At 37.3% G+C, this 20,678-nt stretch overlaps 2 long non-coding RNA genes across 3 annotated transcripts in view; one reads left to right on the top strand and one right to left on the bottom strand.

Annotated features, from left to right (window-relative positions):
• The window catches only part of LOC144287494 (uncharacterized), a 49,280-nt gene extending 33,140 nt beyond the window's left edge, over nucleotides 1–16,140 (bottom strand). The window contains exons 1-2 of one of the 2 annotated variants that reach the window (XR_013355280.1): nucleotides 15,856–16,140; nucleotides 13,844–13,948 (exon numbers count right to left, since the gene is read on the bottom strand). This is a non-coding gene — a long non-coding RNA (uncharacterized LOC144287494). The remainder of the gene's footprint in view (nucleotides 1–13,843; nucleotides 13,949–15,855) is intronic. The other variant, XR_013355279.1, reaches the window with a different exon arrangement.
• Nucleotides 16,141–17,181: 1,041 nt separating this feature from the next.
• Nucleotides 17,182–20,678, top strand: part of LOC144287493 (uncharacterized) — a 78,960-nt gene continuing 75,463 nt past the window's right edge. Inside the window, exon 1 of the long non-coding RNA XR_013355278.1 lies at nucleotides 17,182–17,269. This is a non-coding gene — a long non-coding RNA (uncharacterized LOC144287493). The remainder of the gene's footprint in view (nucleotides 17,270–20,678) is intronic.

The raw sequence follows: 20,678 nt of genomic DNA, 5'->3' as shown, positions 1-20,678 counted from the left end.
TCTTAAAAATCTATGCCTTTTTCAGTGGAGAGTTTAACAAAAGATGGAAAATATTACAGACTGTAAAAGTATGCATATAATTGGTCTTCAGTGAAAAACGTAGAGAATTTTTTATTCGAAGATGAATGGCAAAACTTTTCCTAATGAGACTGAATCAGTCAATGCCCCCAAGCCAATTCTTGCTCCAAGTAATTTGGTGAGTAGTTTGATGTTTTTGTCTATAATAACACTCTCACAATTTTCTTCCAGTTTGAGGAAGCAAATTGTCTGATAATAATAATAAGGTTTAAAAAAAAAGTTCTGATGCTTTGTGACTCTGCACTGTTCAGGGCAGCCACAGAAAAATCTACTCATAAAAAAGAGAGAGTTTAAGAAATGAAACTTAAAAAGTGAAAAAAACATGGCTGCCAGGAAATTAAAAAAGGAAGAATGAAAGATAGAAAAACCACACAAACACACAAAAGGAAACAGTACACAAAAGTGAGGTAAAGGTCTAACTCACTGCTTTTCATTTCTCCATGGCAATAGTTCCAGGGAGCATCTACTTTGTATCTGGAGTCTCAAATGCAGCTTTGCAAGATTCTTGCATCTGTTGGACTCACTGTGGAGCTTGAGGAATGACTACCTGCTCCATCAATGCAGGTCTAATCCAACTGTAGCTCTTGTCTAAACCAATTAGCTCTGTCCCATCATGAGGAGACACAACATTGATTATGCCTCATTGTAGTTGAACTTAAGCTGAAGAATTGCCCTGGAAGTTGTGGTTAAAATATTTACCAATGATTTTTGAGTTTCCAATATGTGTCAGGAGTGTACTAGATCTTTGGAATTCAAATAATAATAATTACTACATCTACAGTATCCACATATGCTAGGAATTCTCCTGAACACTTACTGCAACTCATTTAATCCTGGGCTGCCTGGGTGGCTCAGTCAATTGAATGTCTGCCTTTGTTGGCTCAGGTCATAATCTCAGGGTCCTGGGATGGAGCCCTGCATCAGGATCCCCACACAGCAGAAGGTCTGCTTCTCTCATTCTCTCTCTCTCTCTCTCTCTCTCTCTCTCTCCTCCCCCCAATTTTTGCACATGTCCCCTCTTTTTGCTCACTTTCTCAAATAAATAAATAAAATCTTAAAAAAGAATAATTCATTTAATCCTGACAACAACATAGCATAGCAGCTATTGCTATTATCCCCATTTTACAGTAAAGAAATTAGGCTAGAATCATTTCATGACTTGCCCAAAGTCATATAGTTAAATGGCAGAGCCCTTGACAAGTGAGACTAATAGGAGAGACATGAACCCAACACTTGCATTGTAATGAGGCATATAATAGTAATGTGTATAGTGTATGACATACAGACAACAGTGGTGCCCTCAGCACAGACTGAGGGTGTCAGAAAAGACTTCTCGGGAAGATGGTGGTTGAACTAAGTCCTAAATAATGGATAGGCTTTAGACAAGAACAAAGATAATGCTTTTAAGGTAGAAGAGGATTGTGAGGAAAATCCCAGAAACCAAAGAACACAGGTGTTTGAGTAAAAACACAAAGATCAATAGGAGCCTAGGGGAGGACATGGAAGTAGAGATGAAAGATGGAGGTGGAAAGCTAGCTAAGTTTCAAGCCCTGAAAAGCCTGGATCACCATTCAGGCCATGGGGAGTCATTAAATGAGTTTAATTTGAGAAAAACCTATTTGGCTGAATATTAGAATAAACAGTCAAGAGAGTGTTACTTATTGGACAAGGGCACAGATTTTTTATTTGTTTGTTGGCTTTTTAGTCAAATATTTATTTTGAATACTGGCTTCAACTTATTCCACCTGTGGGTAAATCACTCCGCTAGACCTCCACTGCCTTGTTTGTAAAATAGGGTAAGAACATTATGCTTAGAAATGGCTGAGTAAATGGAGGTATCCATCATGTGCATGCCAAATTGGAGAAGATAGGAAGAAAGGATACTAGTTAAGAGTTCATTTTAGTAACTTAGCAGTGAGATGATAGTTCTTAATGAGGTGGGAGTGAGGACTGATTTTTGTCTCTCCCCAGGAATATTTGGCAATGTCTAGAAGCACTTTTGTTTGCCACAACTGGGGGTGAGTAAAACCAGCATCCAGTGGGTAGAGTCCAGGGATTGGCTAAACATTCTACAATATGTAGGACAGACCCCCAGCCCCACAAAAAGAACTCTCCAGCCCAATATATCAACAATGCCTATGTTGATAAACTCTGTTCTAAGCTAAGGTGTGGCAGTGAAGATGGAATGAAGAAGACAGATTGAAGCAATGTTAGTGAAGCTAAATCAAAAGGTCTTGGTGACTGACTTGATGAGGAAAGTGCCATAGTTACAGGGCTGTGGTCTGAGTTGTTTATCCTGGCACTAATCAGAGTACTTTGGACATAACATGGTATTCGAAAATATTTGTTGAGTGAAAAAAGAAATACGTGAATGAATGAATAAATGAATGAATGAAAGGAGAAACAAGATTTGAGTCTAGTTTATTGGCTTGGGCCATTTAGGTAATAGTGGTGACAACCTCTGAAGGACAGGGAAGAGGAAGGGGAGGTGGTGTTGGGGGAAAGATGGAGATTTCAGTAATGGACTTGAGATACCTAAAGTGAATTTTTATAATGTAGATAGACCAAGCTGTTTAGTTGTTCAATGCCTTGATTGTTGATTACACCAAATGGGATACATTTTTTAAAAATGGGAACTCTCTTTGAATCTAAAAATCACATTGGAGATTTATAAATTATAACCAAAGATGAATTCAAGTTTTTATGATAGCTAGAGAAATCTACATTTTTGCATTAATTTTCTGAGGAAACCATATTTTAAAACTTCCAAAGATGTGGTTTTGGGATGCTATTTCCTTCCATGTCTTTCTTGCCCAACCTCACTACTTTGGCTCTGAAGTGAAGTGAAAAAAAAAAAAAAAAAAAATCTACTCAAGCCATTTAAGCACCAGCAGCAGTGGGATTACTTCTACCTTCAGATGTGGTTACTTGTCCTCTACACTCATCCCTTCTCCAAAGCCATTCTGTCTCCAAGGGCCCATCTGTCATTGATCTATTATCCAATGGCCTATAGAACTACAGCGGAGACCTTTTCCCCAGGGTTCTTTTTGCCTACACTCAGTGCCACTCAATGGCCTTGTTGAATGGTTTCTACACCACTGGCAAAGCACAGGAATGGCAGATGCAAGAACACTGAGGTCACTGCCACTGCTGTTTTTACCCTGTCACTCCACTCTGAGCTTATCATTTCTCTTCATACATTCTTTACCATGAAGAGAATATTGCTTTTTCTAAGCCTTTTCCTACTCGAAAAGCCACTCTGTTCTTAGCTTTTACAAATCATTCCCTAAAACCAGTTAGAGCAGATTGCCTAGTGTATTTGCAAAGTGCTACACCATCATGCCCAGGACAGAATCATGAAACTTAACTCTTCTTATCTTGGGGATGAGATCCATCCATGGATCATCTCTCTCCATGGATGAGATCCATCCCAGCCAGAGCATCTGTTGGTGAACAGACCTTACTTCAACCTTCTGCTCAAGGATATTCATCTTTAGTAACCTTCATCTTCTTAGAGATCACAGCAGCTGTCAGTTCCATGAATTCTCATTATATTTTCCAGAAACTTCTGGAGTCTTTATGCAAATAGCACATGTGAGGGCCTGACCTGATTATTTTAGTCTGATCAAGGTGGACACCCAGAATATGTTCCATACTTGTCCTTTCCTATGTAAATTTTTAATGAATTATATTTTATTTTCATATTGGTACTGAAGAGAATTTTGTTCTTGGTCTCTCTGCATTTACTGACACTTAAATAAGAAGGAGCACTAGTTATTCAACAGAATTAGCTATTCAAAACGTAGCCATATAGACATTATGCATTCTGTTCTCTGAAGCTCTTGTTAGGCACCTTTAGGATACGATATACTGCCTAACTAGGATCTTAGCCAGCCCCTTTGAAAGGGAGTTGTGATTGGATTGAGTCCTTTCATCATGGCCTAAAATTATTTTTGGTCAGACTTTTAAATCTTAAGTCCATCCTGTGATTTCTGTGGTCAGAGGGTTTGGCAATCATGCTTTCCAAAAATATTGAGACATCAGGAAGGCCCTGAAACTAGTGCAGATGTCAGCACCTTCATTTATAAGAACTCACACTGCCGTCATGGAAAACATGCTAATGCCAGAAAGAGGGAGGAGAGATTAAAGGAGTTCTAGAAGCAACAAGTCAGAGCTGGATTTCCTGGTGGTGGTGCATGCATGCACACATAGAAGGATGTCAGAAAGAGTTTTAAAGGTTTTTTTTTTTTTTTTCAAATCTAGCAAAGGAACATTTTATCCATTTGTCAGACCTGTGAGCTCTGCTGCCTCAATTGCATTAGCTTTTTGTTCATTTTTAAGCGACTGAAATAATGAAAACAAATTCCTTGTGAAGTCTCGCCAAAAAGCATCAGGGGAAATGGTATCTGTTCATGTATTGGATCAGAGTTCACACTCTGACAGAGTATTTTCATGTCAAAACGAGTATCTCCATGGTTATGAAGTCCTCTTCTTGTCAGCTATTAAATTGCTACCAAGGCTACAGGTAGGGCTTTTTTTCCCTTCATTTTAAAATTTCCTCCATTGAAAAAAAGTAAAGAAAACAAAAGAAGACATTGAGTCATTGATTTATACAGAAATCCTAATGTGCTACTGAGAAAATGATGTTTTGTGTGGTCACATGATCAAAGTTTTCTCCCATGAAGGATTAATCTAGTTCTGGGAATAGTTCTGAGAGTTTTTATATCCATTTTTCTGAAGCTTGAAGAGGCTTCAGTGTAACACCGCACCCCAAGAGGTCTGTAAAGTTGTTAAAATATTAAGAAAGACATAATTGTTAAAAGACTAGCTCTTAAATAAAATCCCTGGTGGAATATGAAAAATCTCCTAAAGCTACAAGGCGACAGTGTTGCATTGAGGACTGATGTAACTCAGTTCATTTAGAAAATACCATAAACAGCTTTATTATGGGGATTTGGTAAAGAAATCTTTCATTAATAGGAAATATTTGGCTCTACACTGCAAATAAAGTGATGTTTACATAATTTGTTAAGATCTTTCAGAGATTCAATATCCTCTGCTCAGACTTAACATGAGTACTGTATTAAATATATGATTTTGAAAAAAAAAACTTATAAAATTCAGTTGTGGGTAATGTGATTTCTTATTTTGAGTTGTATGCTTTTGTTGTTCACCGGATTCATTTGATGTAGTTAGGAGAAATAGTTCAAATCCCTACTGCAGACTTACGTGATATAGATAGTCTTTGATAGTGGATCTTGTTGGGAAAAGATATGCTCAGATTGTGAATCTTCAGATTCATCAAGGGGAATCTGTACTAGATTCCCAATGGTATATGTAGAAGGAACATTTCAGTCAAATACACTGTTGACTAGTATGGGCTTTGACTATAAATCCAATGAAATCCTGAACCTGCTGATCTGGCCTAGATCGAGCCTTTGCACTTCTGTTATCCTTTGGATTATGCCTAGAATTTGAACTAGTCCCAGTAGTCTGTTTTATCTCCTTTCCCTGAGGACAACCCTGTTATTCATCAGTTAAAACTCCACCTGTGTCCTTGGCTCAGCTCAGAAGCACATTCCCTTGGAATAAAACAGAGGTGGTGGTGATCCAGGTATGACCCAGAAACACTAAGTAATCTCTAGAGGTTAGAGTGTAGAGCCAAGAGCCTCTAAATCTGAGGCAAGACAATTCAATTTTGAGTATCAGTGAACACTGGGGTTAGCCTTTGGTGCGCCAGGTTGGGTGGGGAACTAAATAAATGTACATGGCTAAGACTTCCTTCTCCTCCTGTAGCCCCTTGGACTCTGCTGGCTTCCTTTTGAATCTATAGGAGAGCCAAGATTTTATCCTGTAAGCCAAGAGAGAGGCATGATGAAATAGGCATTTTGAAAAGAGAAGCTAGGAGTTATTCAAATAGCAGATCAGAAGTAAAGAAGGCTGGAGCCAGGACAGTCAAGTTCATTAAAACGTTCCAGGTGAGAGACCAAGAAGATGGGCACAAGGAAAGAGAGTTGGTTAAAGAAATAGTAATGGAAAATGACTCTCAAGATGCGATGGAAGATCCCCAAATAGGTCAACATGAGCTTTTCTTTTCTGAGCTTATCAAATGGCATGGGAAAAAAAAAAAAAAAAAAAAAAAGAAAAGGTATGTACAAGATAGGAATGCAATAAACCAAATATCCAGTATGTAAATGATTTCAATGATGGCAGTAAGTGATAGAATAACCCAAACTGTAAAGAGCTGGCTAATGCCTCTGTATGTTCTCCTCTGTAACTAAGACAGGTATTAATTTTACATTACATAGCACTAAGTCTTCACTTTGTACACATTTGATAAAGTTCATCCTGTAACAAACTACCCCTAAATTATGCATTACGGTGCTCTGTTTCCGTGTGCAGCAGTCACTCTTCCTTAGTGGTTTCTACCCTATGAGATGGTGGTCCCCTAGCACATAAAAGCATGTGATCATTATCGTCCATCCCCTGGCTTCATTATTATTTCACAGGATGGACTGCAGAAGATAAAGTATAAATATCCCTTTCTTACTATTCATTACCAGTCGCATTTTCTCATATTCAATTTCATTCTTCCCTTCCAAGAAACCTAAATAGGAGTAGATATTGATTTTTGAAATGTGTTTCTTAATGGTTAAGAAATGGCAAACTATACCCTGAAATGTAACTTTAAATGTGTATTTTATGTCCTTTGGATAAAACAAAGATCTGTGCTTTGTTCTATCTTTAGTGCTCCTGCCACATATCAGGAGACAGATTATTTTGTGTTTAGCAGGAAAAAATATTTTTACCATTTTTTTCAGTGTGTAGAATGAATAAAACTAAAATTTCTTGCTTTGCAAGCCCTTTTACAGTTTAGCAGAATCAAGAGGGGAAAATTCACCTGCAATTTTGATAAACAACCTGACAGGACACAGACTACAACCCCCCAAAAAAATTCTGATTGAAAGATTTATCTCCTGGAAGAAATCCATGCAGATAAAGTGGCTGGATAAAGCAGGATGGAATAGCACGCAATTGAAACTAGTTCTTACATTTTTCATGTAATGGCATTCTTTTGTTCTTTGTATTAAATATTCTACATAGTCTCTATATTAATTGATGGAATTAAAGCAAGCTAGATATTATGTGCACACGCATCATTTCTGATTGGCCCGATTTGAAAGCTTACTGGGGCATGAAAAAAAAATTCATCACACACACAATGCTTTCTTTCTGAGCAGCCTAAGGAACACAAGACTGGAAACAGAAATGGGAATGTGTTCTGAAAATCACAGCCTTGAATCAGCAAGCTATCAGTTTCAGAATAAAAGCACATAAGACTCAATGTGAGGATATTATCCTCAGTTTAACCATGAAAAGTACATCAAATCCCAAACTTCACACCGTAGTTCTCTTTAGTCACTGACAACACTGCTGATGGTGGTTTTCCTTATAGGCAAATGCGAAAGAAAACCTAGATTTTTGTGTGCAGTCTTTGCTGGCTAACAGGGTCAGCTTCATGGGGCAGTCACTCGGGTCCCAGTGCCCAGAAGGGCCCTGCATTGGGTTAAATCTCTGCTGTTGCTGAGCATTGAAAATTTTAATAATTTTTGAACAAGGAACCCTGCCTTTTCATTTTGCACAGGGTACCTACCACAAGTTACAGAGCCAGTCCTGCTTGTCGTATTCAACATTTTGGAGCTCAGTCTTTTTGCCTTATAATGGCAGGACATGAAGCTTTTGGATGATTTTTTTTTTTTTTTTGGTGTTTTGTTTGTTTGTTTTTCTTTTTTAGAATTAGTCTCACTTTTTGGAGCTGGTTTATTTATTCTTTTGGACTTGAATAACTCATGTCTCTGATGGCAGGGTATTATTCTATTCTTATTCGTGGAATTAGATCTCCCTTCCCTCCCCCATCTGCACACACAGTTTAATAACATGATCTATTAGTTACAGATCATGATATGAGATAGAGCTCTAAGTCAAACTTTTGTCATAAATGCAGAATACATTCCTCTGGCCTTTGTTCTCTGAGTGGAATCTCAGTGCCTCTTTCATACACTCCCTTGCTTTTTCCCTGATGGGTCTTTCAATGTTTTTACTTGATACCCCTTCTTATGCAGCTGTCAGAACTGTGCTTCAGAAAAGCCTAACCAAAAAGAAAGAAGCCAGATTTTCACAGACATTTTGATTAACTTTCCCCTTTTAAAACACTTTTGAATTTTAAAATGCTTTCTGTGGAACATACTTAGTTCTTTACCTACTACTGCATCATGTGAATCAGTACTAACTGAATTATAACCAAGTAATTATCTCTTGCATCTCTATTAAGGGAATTCATGTTGTTGATATGGTTAATGTTGTTTCGTTTTGTTTTAGATTACAAGATTTTTTTTATAATTAGATATGGTTTTTTTTAAGATTTTATTTATCTATTCATGAGAGACTCATGAGAGACTTTTCAGAGAGAGAGGCAGAGACACAGGCAGAGGGAGAAGCAGGCTCCATGCAGGGAGCGCGACGTGCGACTTAACCCCGGGTCTCCAGGATCTTCACCCTGGGCTGAAGGCGACGCTAAACCGCTGGGCCACCAGGGCTGCCCAGATATGGTTAATATATCCTTACGTTGGTTTTTTAAAATGTTAAATGTTATGATTTTTTAAAGATGGATATCCTAGCTTCTTCTAAAACATGAGAGGGACTAGCATCAGTGGTTCAGCTGTTCTTAAATTAATGAGGCCCAATTTATCTACCATTTTCTTATGGGTAGCATTTTTGTGTCATGTTTAAAAGATCTTTGCCTATTCTAAGCTCATGAATACTCTTAAATTATTTAAGAGAATACTCTAAATTATTATCCAGAAAATGTATTGTTTTACTTTTCACGTTGAAATCTGTTCCACCCGGAATTCATTTTTGTATATGATATAGGATAGTGAGATGGAATTCAAGGTTTATTTTTATTCTTTCTCTGATTCACACAGTATCACCTATTGGCGGAAAAAAAGGCAAAGGAAACTATCATTGCTACTGGTTGTGATAGCACCTTTCTCATCAATGAAGTATTTGTATATATGTGGGTTTGTCTCTTGAATATTTCTGGGATGTTTTCAATAAATTTACCATCTATCCTTTAATCAATAATGAATTTAATTAAAATTGCTTTAAATTAATTTTAATATCTGGTGTTGTAGGTTTTCTAACTTTGCTTTACCTCATCAAGGTAGTCATTGCTATTCCTGGTCTTCAACATTTCCACCTTGAGTTAAATCAACTTCTCAAACTCCACAAAAATATCTTTTGAGATTTTGACTGGGAATGCATGGAATTTACAGATCAAACTGAGAAATGACTTTTCTTATACTATTATCTAATTCATGGACATAGTATATGCAACATTGATTTAGATATTTTAAAATTTATTTCGATAATGTTTTCTAGTTTACCCTCTTATGCACTAGTGTTAGATATAGTCCTATATATTTAATTTTTGATATTATTGTAAATAACAATAATATATATATTGTAATTATATTGTTTTTAATTTTAATTTCTAAATTGTTAGCATTTTATTAATATAATTTATTTTTGTATATTGATTTTGTATGTACTGACTTTGATAAATTCACTTACTCTAATGGTTTGTCTTTTGGATATTCTATGTATATTCTCATCTCTACTCTTCAATACATATGTATTTTATTCCTTTTTCTTGCCTTATTGCATTGGCAGGGCTTCCAAGAAACTCTTAAATGGAAATGGTGATAAGCTATCCTTATCTTTTGAGATATCCTTATCTGAGAAATAAATTTTTCAGCATTTCATTAAGTATGATATTTTCCATGTTTTCTTTGAAGATAGTGTATCAGCATATAAGGAAATTTTCTCCTACTTCTATTTTGCTAAGAAGCATTTGTTATTTTGTTTTGTCTCATCATGAATGGTTGTAAATGTTTTCATTTAATTTTTGACATTTATTAAAAGGGCTACATGCTTATTTTCTATTTCTTTTAATATAGTGGATGACAGTGATTGATTTTTGAGTGATAAATCAGTTTTGCTTTCTTTGTGGGGATATATTGTTTTCCCATATTGTTGAGTTTAGTTTGATATTATTTAGTATGTTTGTGCCTTTGTTCACAAATATCTGTAATTTTCCTTTTTTTTTTTTTTTTTTTTATGTCTTTGCCAGGTGTTCCTGTCAAGGTTACAATGGCCTCATAACATGAGTTGGGAAACATATACCCTCTATCTAGACTATAAAAAAGCTTGTGCAGGATTGAAATGATTTCTTCCTGAAATATGTAGAATGATTCTTCTTCGAAGCATCTGTGCCTAGAGTTTTCTTTGTGGGAAAGTTTCTAATCTTTTTAAAAGATTTATTTAGGAGTCAGAAACTTAACCAATGGTGCCTCCCAGGTACCCCAGGAAGGTTTATAATTTTGAAATCAATCTCCTTCATAGATAATAGCATAATTTAGGGGGCTTTTTATTTCTTTTTTGGTATCAACTTTGATAAGTTCTCTTTTTTTCGAGGAATTTAACTTATGAAATTAACATAAAATTGTTCATGATCTCCTTTTGCTATATTTTAATGTGTGTGATTTTTAGTTTTTTTCTCCCCCTTCTAGTGAATGTATTTAAGGCTTTAAAATTTCCCCTTTAAGCACTAATCTTCCTACATTGTACACATGTCACTCATTTCCAAATATTTTCCAATTTCCTCAATTAAAACTTTGATTTTTATCTTTACAGCACAGTGAGAACACTATAAACTCTATGCCACTGTTTTCTGTTTTGTTTCCATGCTCTGTGCCAAAACCAGCTTATTTCCCAAGGGCTTGTGGGGCTCACCTCAAAGTATTTCCCCTCTCTCTGCAATCAAGGTTTAATCTTCAAGGATTCTGGTTTTAGAATCTTCAAGTCCTGGCTGCATTGGTTTCCTTTTATAATGTTTAATGTTTTCCATCTCTTTTTTTAAATATTCAGATTTTGTAGTTGTTCTTTGTGAAGGATGAGTCTGATAGAAGCTACTTCCTCATAGCCAAAAGCAGTTTCCTCCTTTAAAATTTTACTAGTAAAATGCATTTCACTTCTACTTATGTTATACCACATTTTTGTTCAGATTATTATTATTATCTAGAGAATGGCAATCTAGAGATATTGAGATTATTTTTGAAAATATTTAGTTTAAAAATTAATCATAGTATTTCCCTTTACTTTATGTGTCTTAATACAATGGGCTGTATGTATGTGTGTGTGCTATTTCAATATCTGATTTTATTTTCTTGAAGGTTGCCATGGCAAAACTGGCTTTTAGGTCGGGGGAGAGGTGGAAAAAAGCACCAAACACTAGTAATTTTTGAGTTTGATCAAAATTTATTCCCTCCTATTCCTATTTATTCCTTCTTGTGTATAACAGTATGAGAATTGCTATGTGAGGGATGATGGTTGAAAACTCCTATTAGTGAAGCTGAAACTTACATGGGATGTTCTCTGATTTATAGATATAGGTCAGCACTTTCAAATAGTTCTCATTTGTTATGTTGCGAAGTGTTTCTTACTGCTGAAAACATTGAGTATTATTGGTGGCTCAGTAGCATTATCTTTCTCAAGAAAGATCAATCCCTAAAAATGTTCAGTACTTTAATGTCACTTTTTGGAATGTATCAATCACAAAACAGGTGATTTATTCATTATGCACAAATGAGTGAATTTTGATGTGGTCACTTGGATCTATGTCCCATTTGTGATTATTTCTTTAATTCATTAACCAGAAAACAAGACTTCTCCTGCCAATGTTTTATGCTTTCCCTAAGAAGCAATATGCTTGCATTTTTACTATCAGATTGCTGTGAATTCCTTATGTTAAATTATTTATATCATATGACTTTCCTTAGTAAGCTTTGCAGCCTGGACCCACCCTGGAGACTCTGGACTTAGGGCACTGATTCTCTGAGTGCCTTTTCTTAACCCATGATTTTATCCAGATAGGCTCAGGTTATGCTGAGCATCAAGGGCAACCTTAAACAAGAAAAGACACACAAAAATAATATCTTGCAGTTTGAAGAGTGGAAGAAGAGAGAGAATTAGGTTATCTCAGGTTGTCCTGGGGCTGAGAGAGGAATTATGTTCTGGCTATATATATATTAAGAATACAGAGTAATAATACTGGTTCAACAGGTAACTCAGGAAAATCATATTTCCCTAGCCACACTAAATAGCTTTAGGTCTTTCTTAAGTAGTGATATCAGAGCTACTTTCTTTTTCTTCACTCTGGAAAACTGACTCCCTGGATCAGTAGTGTCCCTTTCCCTCATCTTTCATCCAGTTGGATCTGTGAGTGGAAGACCACTGTGGAAACAGTGTACACGCAGGGTGATTAAGTACGGCTGCATGGAGAAGGCTTCTGAGCTGGAGATAGGCATGACCTACAGAACAGCCTCCACTATACAGCTTCAGTGATTGTATCATTTTGTTCTCTAGGATTGCTATCCTCTATTTGAAACAGATCTAATAGAGTGTACATTAAATTGCTTCAAAAGCCCTTGAATTCTTGCCATTATTTAAGTCAAAAGCAGCCTGATGACAGTGACACAGTGCAACTGATGTATTGTCAGGGTGGAGAGAGGGAAGAAAACATTATTAGAAAAACCTGGGTAGCACCTTAGTCTGCTCAGGTTCCTATAACAAATTCCACTGAGTGGGGGACTTACACAGCAAAATGTGTTTTTCATAGTACTGGAGGCTGATAAACCCAAAATCAAGGCACCAGCAGATTTGGTGTCTGTTGAGAGACCACTTTCTGGCTCATAGATGGCCATCTTCTATGTGGTCATAGGGCAGAAGAGGTGAGAGAGGTCTATGGGTTTTCTTCTGTTAGGACATTAATTCCATTCATGAGGGCTTCATTTTCACCTCACAAAAACCCCACCTCCTAATATCATTACATTGAGGGGTAGGATTTCAGCATGTGAATTTTATACAGTCTACAGCAAGTAGACTGTAGGCTATGAGTTAGTTGCCTTTTTGGACTGTTTTTGGAAGGGGAACGATGCCTCAGGAAGGTCATAGTCAATTACAACAGTGTGAAGATTGTATCAGAGAAGCACCTGATGAGGATATAGTTAGAGTGAGAAAGGAAAGGGTGGGGAGGGCAGCCCGGGTGGCTCAGCAGTTTGGCGCCGCCTTCAGTCCAGGGCCTGATCCTGGAGACCTGGAATCGAGTCCCATGTCGGGCTCCCTCCATGGGGCCTGCTTCTCCCTCTGCCTGTGTCTCTGCCAATCTCTCTCTCTCTCTCTCTCTCCTCTCTGTCTCTCATGAATAAATAAAATCTTAAAAAAAAAAAAAGGAAAAGAGGGTTGGTGCATTTTACTACCTCTCTATCAGTTTCCAACATTTCTAAGTTTCTAAGTTGGGATACTTGCTTATGAAGCAATACCAAAATAGTTTGGATTTCTTGGAGTCTATGGAGGAACGTCAACATATTTAGAAAATGCAGGATATCTCTTGCATGGTTGGTGTCTGTCCAGCATCTGTTTAATTTCTCTAGTTCCCTAAAACAAACTAGCTAATGAAGACTCTAGCTCCAATCCCATTTTTTCTTGCCCAGACAAATGGTGAAAAATTTCTTTATTTATAAAATATAGTGGTTAAATTCAGTGATTACCAAGGTCCTGCCAGCTCTGATCATTGAACTTTTGTGAAAACTGAGGTTTTGTGACTTCTCACCCTGTTTAAATATTAACATTATAGAGTACTCACTGGTATTTCAGGTGATTTAAGGACCCTTCTGTTCATTCCAGCTACGATAGAAACTGCCAGGTGCTTAACATCAAACTTCATTTTCTTCCAATGGGTTGCCAATGCCTAGATGCCAGAGATCAAAATTGCCTTTTGGAATATCATGTGATAATTGATATCACAGCAGTGCAGCCAATTCGAGAGAAAGATGACACTTGTTATTTTTCAAGAGAGCAGTTCAGGTACAGGCAGAGGGGACTTTGGTGTTTCAAAGTGAGCTTGCGGATTAGGGGCAACTCACAAAGCTGGTGCCAACTGTCTCTTTTGGCAGGTCACCAATGTCACTCAGATCACCACTTAGCAATGTTAATGTTAATAACTTTGAAGTTTATCAATCTACCTAAAAGCAAAAGCAATCATCTGAGGAGTCAGGTTATTACTCATATCAAACATCATTATTGTTTCTTTGCCCATCAGAATAAATATGTAGCTCAATAGAGTAGAAAGGGACTTACATTAGGAGTCAAAAACCCAGTTCCTAGGATTTCATAAAGTATTTGTTGGACATTCTTAGGGGAAATCATTGATCTTCTCTGAGCCTTGCTCCACATCCAAATTTAGAAATAGTCCCTACACAACACCATTTTATAAGATTGCTAAAAGACCCAGAGAGAATATTAATTCACCTCTAGTTTTGTAAGTGAAAAAACTCAGACTCAGAGAATTTTATTCACTTAATGTCTCCAGAAAACTGGAAATTCAGTGTGCTTTCTATTAACTCTTATCATCTCTATTTTGAAACCAAATGAGATAATGTGTATGAAAGCTATAATATAAAAACTGTAATATATTGTACTATATTGCATGGTATATTGGCAAAGGAGAACAGTAATGATATCTCTCTTCCAAAGGAGAAAACTAAGGCACAGGAGGGTTGAAAGATTGTTTGAAATCAGCTATCAAGGTCTAGAAGTCAGGTTTTTAATATACCAATTTCAGTAGTATCTCCATGAGAATATACTAGATGGAAATATTATTTTCAAGGGGGCTAAATGTACTTGTCACTAAGTGGCAGTATAGAATAATGGAACAGGCGTAAGCTCTGGAGGCTGGCAAAATGGTTCCAAATCAGAACCCATGTCTTACTAGCTATATCACTTTGGATAAATATGTAGCTCCCTGAGTATGAGATTCCTCAGGTAAAAAATGTAGATCTATATAATCAGTAATAATACTACTGGATACTTATGGAACATTTTTATGTCATAATTACTCCTTCAGTTTTACTATTATTGTTTCAATGGTTTTAAATTTATTAGCTCTGTGTATCCCCAGAATAGAATTATTGTGATAATTTTAAGATTAAATATGCTGAGCACCTGTTTCCTTCTTTCCTCTCAAACATGACAACTCTAGAGGTTTGATATCCATGCTGGTGACAAACCATATACCATGGCAAATTGTGACCCAAATTAGGAAGTACGAGGATGGGAAGGGGAAAGTAATGGGATTCATTGTTTTGTATCTATCACAACTTAGAGATGAATTATTGATGTTTAGTGTTTTTCCAAGCATTATGGACAGTAATGTTCTGACCTAACATTATGTCAATTCTAGCCAACCTGAAAGGAATAACAATTTCATTGGTTTTTCAATTGATGTTGTTGGTCCACAATATGATGTTGTCCACAACTGAGCAAAGATATTTTCCCTCCAAGAACTGTTTTCTTATTCAAGGATGGGCAAACTGCATCCATTACATAGCACATATCATTTGATTCTTGTAATTTTATCTGGTTAAAAAAACATAATGAGAAGGAACTAATTTCACAGGAGATGTTTCTAAAGAAATTATACCCTATAATCAAAATCAAAATTGACTTTCCAATTAGAAAAGGAATTCAGGTCAGGAATGTGAACTAGCAATTTCAAAATATAACCACATATATTGTTTAGAACAAATATTAAGAACAAACTCTTTTTGCTGCCCTATTTACCAGAAGATCTTTTCAGCAGTTTCTGTAAAATCTTACCTTGTTGCCAAAGAGTGATTTGAGGTTCAAAAGCAACTGGAGAATAGAGCTATTATTTCTGTGACTTTTCATTAATTCTGAGCCTTATGGTGACTGAACATCTTTCTTTCCAGAAGCTCAGAGACATTGTTTACTGAGCTACTATGCTAATTTGTACTTTGGAACAAAGCTTGAGCTAGTACCTCCTTCAGAGATGGTGCAAATGAATTGGGTAGAAGCAATGGTACCCAGATCTTGTAGTTTTGGAGATTGTCAGAACTTCAACAACAAAATATTTCACAATTACTCTTAAATCTTTATCTTTAAATATAATCTCTCTTCTGAATTCTAAATATATTAACCATGGATGATATAGTCACCAGAAGACCCAAAGGCACCTCAAATTCAACTCATCCCATATGTACTTAAAATATTCTCCTCCAAATCTGCTGCTTCTTTAGTATTCTACATCTTGATTAATGATTTACTATCCACTTAGATGTCCAAGCTAGAATTTGACCATCATTCTTGATTCTTCCTTTTGTTTCAGCATTTGTATCCAGAGAATCTCTCCTGACCATCAATTCTACTTCCAAAATGTCTTTGAATCTGCTCATTCCTCCTCCAACCATTATCCTCATTTTCTCTCTCCTGGATTATTGTCATAGCTTCCTAATGGGTCTGCCCGTCTCCAGGGTAACCACTTTCCATTCCACCCACTGAACTGCTGCCAGAGTGTGCTTTCTGAATAACAAATCTGATCTTGTCGCTCACACAATTAAAATCCTCCAGTGGATCCTAGCCACTTACAGCATGAAAATTCAAACCCTTGAGCATAGACTGCAAAGGCTATTTTTGACCTGGCTCCTATGTCTTTTATCTGTAACCCAAAATGATCCTCCCTGAACATCGCATGGTTTGGTTTCATGTAATCATCTCTAGTGTTTCCATGGCTTTGCACATGCAGTTCCCATGCCTGGAACAGCTTTCCCCTTTCCCACCCCCTACACACCTACTCACAGTTCAGGTGGCATCTGTTCTGGGCAGCTCTTCCTATGCCTCTCTATGCATATTCTGAATAATGATCTCATGCACATCCTTACAGTGATTTTTACTTCATTATATTTTAATTCATTGTTTATGTATTAGTTTCCCCCTTCTTTCTGTGTATTCATTTGAGCATTCTTTGTATTCCCAGCATCTCTCAGAGCACTTGGCAGTAGAGTAGGAACTCAGTACATGTTTGCTGAATATGAATGAATACTGAGGCAGCTGGCTTCAGTCAAAGCGCAGCAACCCCGGGCATGCAACTTAATGTCCTTTGAGACTTTGTCCTCATTTGCAAAACCAGGGAGGACAGAACCTATCTTCCTGTTTTCCAATGGGAATTAAATAAGATGGACATTCTCCATAAACAGTAAATCGACACACTCCTGTAAGTACATATAAGATCTTATAATTATTATGACCTATTATTCACTGAACAATATATTTCTTAAAAATGATTTATCAATACACATGGCAAGTGAAAACACATCACAAAACAGCCAAGGCTTTCCTTTCACTCCCATTTCCTTCACTTTCCTTCTTCTCACTATTGATGTATTTATGCTTGATGTGATAACCACCACCACTGGTGTCCCAAAGATGCCATATCTACATGATTCTGTGTGCTGTCCCCTTGCTCAGAATGTCCCTTCTCTCTCCTCTCCTGGCGAATTTATCTTCTAAAGTCTGACTTGAGAGTTTCATGCTCTTGCAAGCCTTTCCTGTCTCCATGAGGCAGAACTGCTCGAGCTCTTCTCTCAAACACCTGCGATATGCTTCTCTTATGGTTTGCACCACCATAAATAGTTTTTGTTTGTGTGTTCATCTTTTCCACATCCTATTGTGAGCTCCTTCTGGTGTCATCTCATTTTCCTAGGACTGTCATTACTGTTTCCCTGTGATTGCTCCCTGTGAAGTGAGTCTTACTCAGATTCCCAAACCAAAGGGCACAATACAACCAAAATATTTAGTCATCCACAGTCCCTCAGATTGTCAATCTTGCTTGAAGGGTTTGTGCTCCAGGAGACACCCTAGGTTCATGAGTTACTCTCAGATTCCCCTTGATGCCTGTCTGATGTCTGGCTGAGGCTCCGGAACATGTTGGAGGTTTCTCCAGGTCACCTGGCATTGTGTGGCTTGATTTATTTTAGAGCTTTAACTGGATGCAGTGTCCTTGGTTTCCCTCTTCATATCAATTCAGGTCTCCATATGAGGGTGGCACTCTTTCCTCTCTGGTTTCCTTTCTCCTGATGCCTGAATTTTTGCTCAGGGACCACAGCCCTGTGGCTTACCCCAAGCTATCTCATCCAGGACAAATGCCCCTAAATATCCCATCCCTCCCTTCCTCCTTCCCTGTCCTCTGTTTTCCTTTTTTCTCTTTCTCTTCTCACTCTTCTTTTCTTTTTTCCCCTATATTGACAGACTTTTTTAAAGGCTGCCAATTGTACCAAAGATTTGCTCGGTGCTAGGCACTGTGTTAAACACTGTACATGCATTATATCATTTTCCCTTACAATAAATCCATGAAGAATTACTATTAATATTTCCATTTTAAAAGAAAAGGACACTGAGATGTACAGAGATATCATGACTTGGCATACATAGGATTTCAAACAACCTGGGTCTACTTAAGTATAAAGCTCATGCTCCTGACCCCAGTGACATTGTGCATCTGAGGCATCTCTGACCACCACCACCCTTTCTCCTGTCTGCCTCTCAACACTTCCCCTGAGCCTCTGCTTCGCCACCCGTGGAACATAGTTTGCCTGCGTTGTGACCTAGATGATCATTCCCAGCTGCACATCCATGATCAACCTTCATTACACCACCTGTCAACCTCCCTACTCTGCCTTTCTTTATGTACCACACCTGATTACCTTCACCTCCTGATATATAGATGAAAGAAAGAACTGTGTGACCTCTTTATCTTTCTGTTCCTATCTTCTACCACAAGTGGGCCCCAAACAAATCCACTAAACAAATAGATTTTATGAACAATAGTAGAAGAAAGATGAATAGAAGCATTATTCAAAATTCTTTTGACCACAGATTATTTTAAGTACCATTGATTTTATATAGAAATATTTGGCATGTTAATTAAATATTCTCAAAGGAGATTGCCCAAAGTTGACTACTAGGCAGTCTGGTTGGTTTGGGTTGAATTAAGACTACATATTTAAACCTAAATGTAGAAAACTGGGTTCTTTTAAAGCTGGAAAGGGAAATTTAACCCCATAAAACATTTAATTGTGCTTTCTTCTTAATTTTAACTTTAATATTTTATTATAGTTAGAAGCAACCATATTGGTGATAATTTGTCTTTTCAACAAATTATCTATCTTAGCAGATAGAGAAAGAATGGTAATTGTAAATTTAAGTGTAGATAGGTGGCTTGGTCAGGATCTTACAATGAACCCAAGGAACTGCCTCCCTTTTCCTGATTTTGATCACTGGCAAATGCTAATCAAGTTTTTCGTTCTCAAGGAACTACTTATAAAATTTGTTAGTAAAACAAAGCTAATTTGAAGTCAGTTATTTAACTTGTGGAATCATGAATCACTGTAGACTGTATGCTGTTGACTGACTGCATTTTGTTCTGTGTAAAGTCACCTAAATTAGGAGCTTTCCTCTTTGAACTCTGAGAGCACGATGGGAAAAGGCCCATCCATGCATCTCTGCTCTACACTGTAATTGCTCTTGCAATTTGGTCAGTACCATTTGGTGTTTAGTCATGTGTGATAGACAGGATAATAACTCTCTCCCTCCCCACGATGTCCATGATCTAATCCCCCAGAATCTATGAATATATTATGTTGCATGGTAAAAAGAAATTTAGGTTGCAGATGGAATTAAGCTTGCTAACCAAGTGACCTTAAAATAAAGAGATCATTCTGTATTATCCAGGTAGGCCTAATATAATCACAAGGGTCCTTGAAAGAGGGAGGCAAAAGAGAAGGTCAGATTGATGCAAGAAGGACTCAACCTATCATTGCTGGCTTTGGAAAGGGCAACTATCCAAGGCATGTTGATGGCCTCTAGAAGCTAGAAAAGGCAAAGTAACAGATAATCCATTAGAATCTTCAGCAGGAACACAGCCCTGCTGACATCTTAATTTTAGCATGGTAAGACTCAAGTCAGACTGCAGACTTCTGACCTGCAGAACTATAAGATCATAAATATTTAAGCCACCAAGTTTGTGGTAATTTATTATGGCAGCTGGAGAAATATAATGTAACATCCCTATGATGAAGATATCCTATCTGTCCACAACCTTAGGAAACGGTAATCCCACCCTTTCCTGGATCATTTATGTATCTGACTTTGAATTTTGATGACACTCTCTCTCCCCAAATGGAGGACATGTCTACCTTTCTCACATCACTGCCTTTTCCAAGGGAGGAGTGAGTCCCACAGAGAAATGCTAGGGCTCCTGGTGATATCCTAAATTTATTTTTTAAACACCTTTCTTCCATCTGGGGTGAGATATTCTCAACTGGTTTGGAGAATGTTGAGTGGGGAATTGGCCATGTGCCATCTCACTTGTACCTGGAATTACTATTCTCTTTCAAATGTAGGCCAAGATGAGGGGCCAGGTCCTGCCTGACAGAGTTGACATGGTGCTTTTTCCTTTAAGTGCCTAACAGTCTTTTAGTAAAGTCTGACTCCTCCCCACCTCTACCCCTTTACCACATATGTCTACATATATCAAACATGAATGGTGAAAAAGTTCCATGCTCTTGCCCATGCCATTTTCTGCACTCCAGGGAAATTGGGCATGTAACCAGACCAGAGTTTCT

Source organism: Canis aureus, chromosome 17 (assembly GCF_053574225.1).
Source record: "Canis aureus isolate CA01 chromosome 17, VMU_Caureus_v.1.0, whole genome shotgun sequence".
In the NCBI taxonomy this organism is placed as follows: domain Eukaryota; kingdom Metazoa; phylum Chordata; class Mammalia; order Carnivora; family Canidae; genus Canis; species Canis aureus.
The sequence above is the reverse complement of the archived record's forward strand: the minus strand, read 5'-3'. Positions and strand labels throughout refer to the sequence as shown.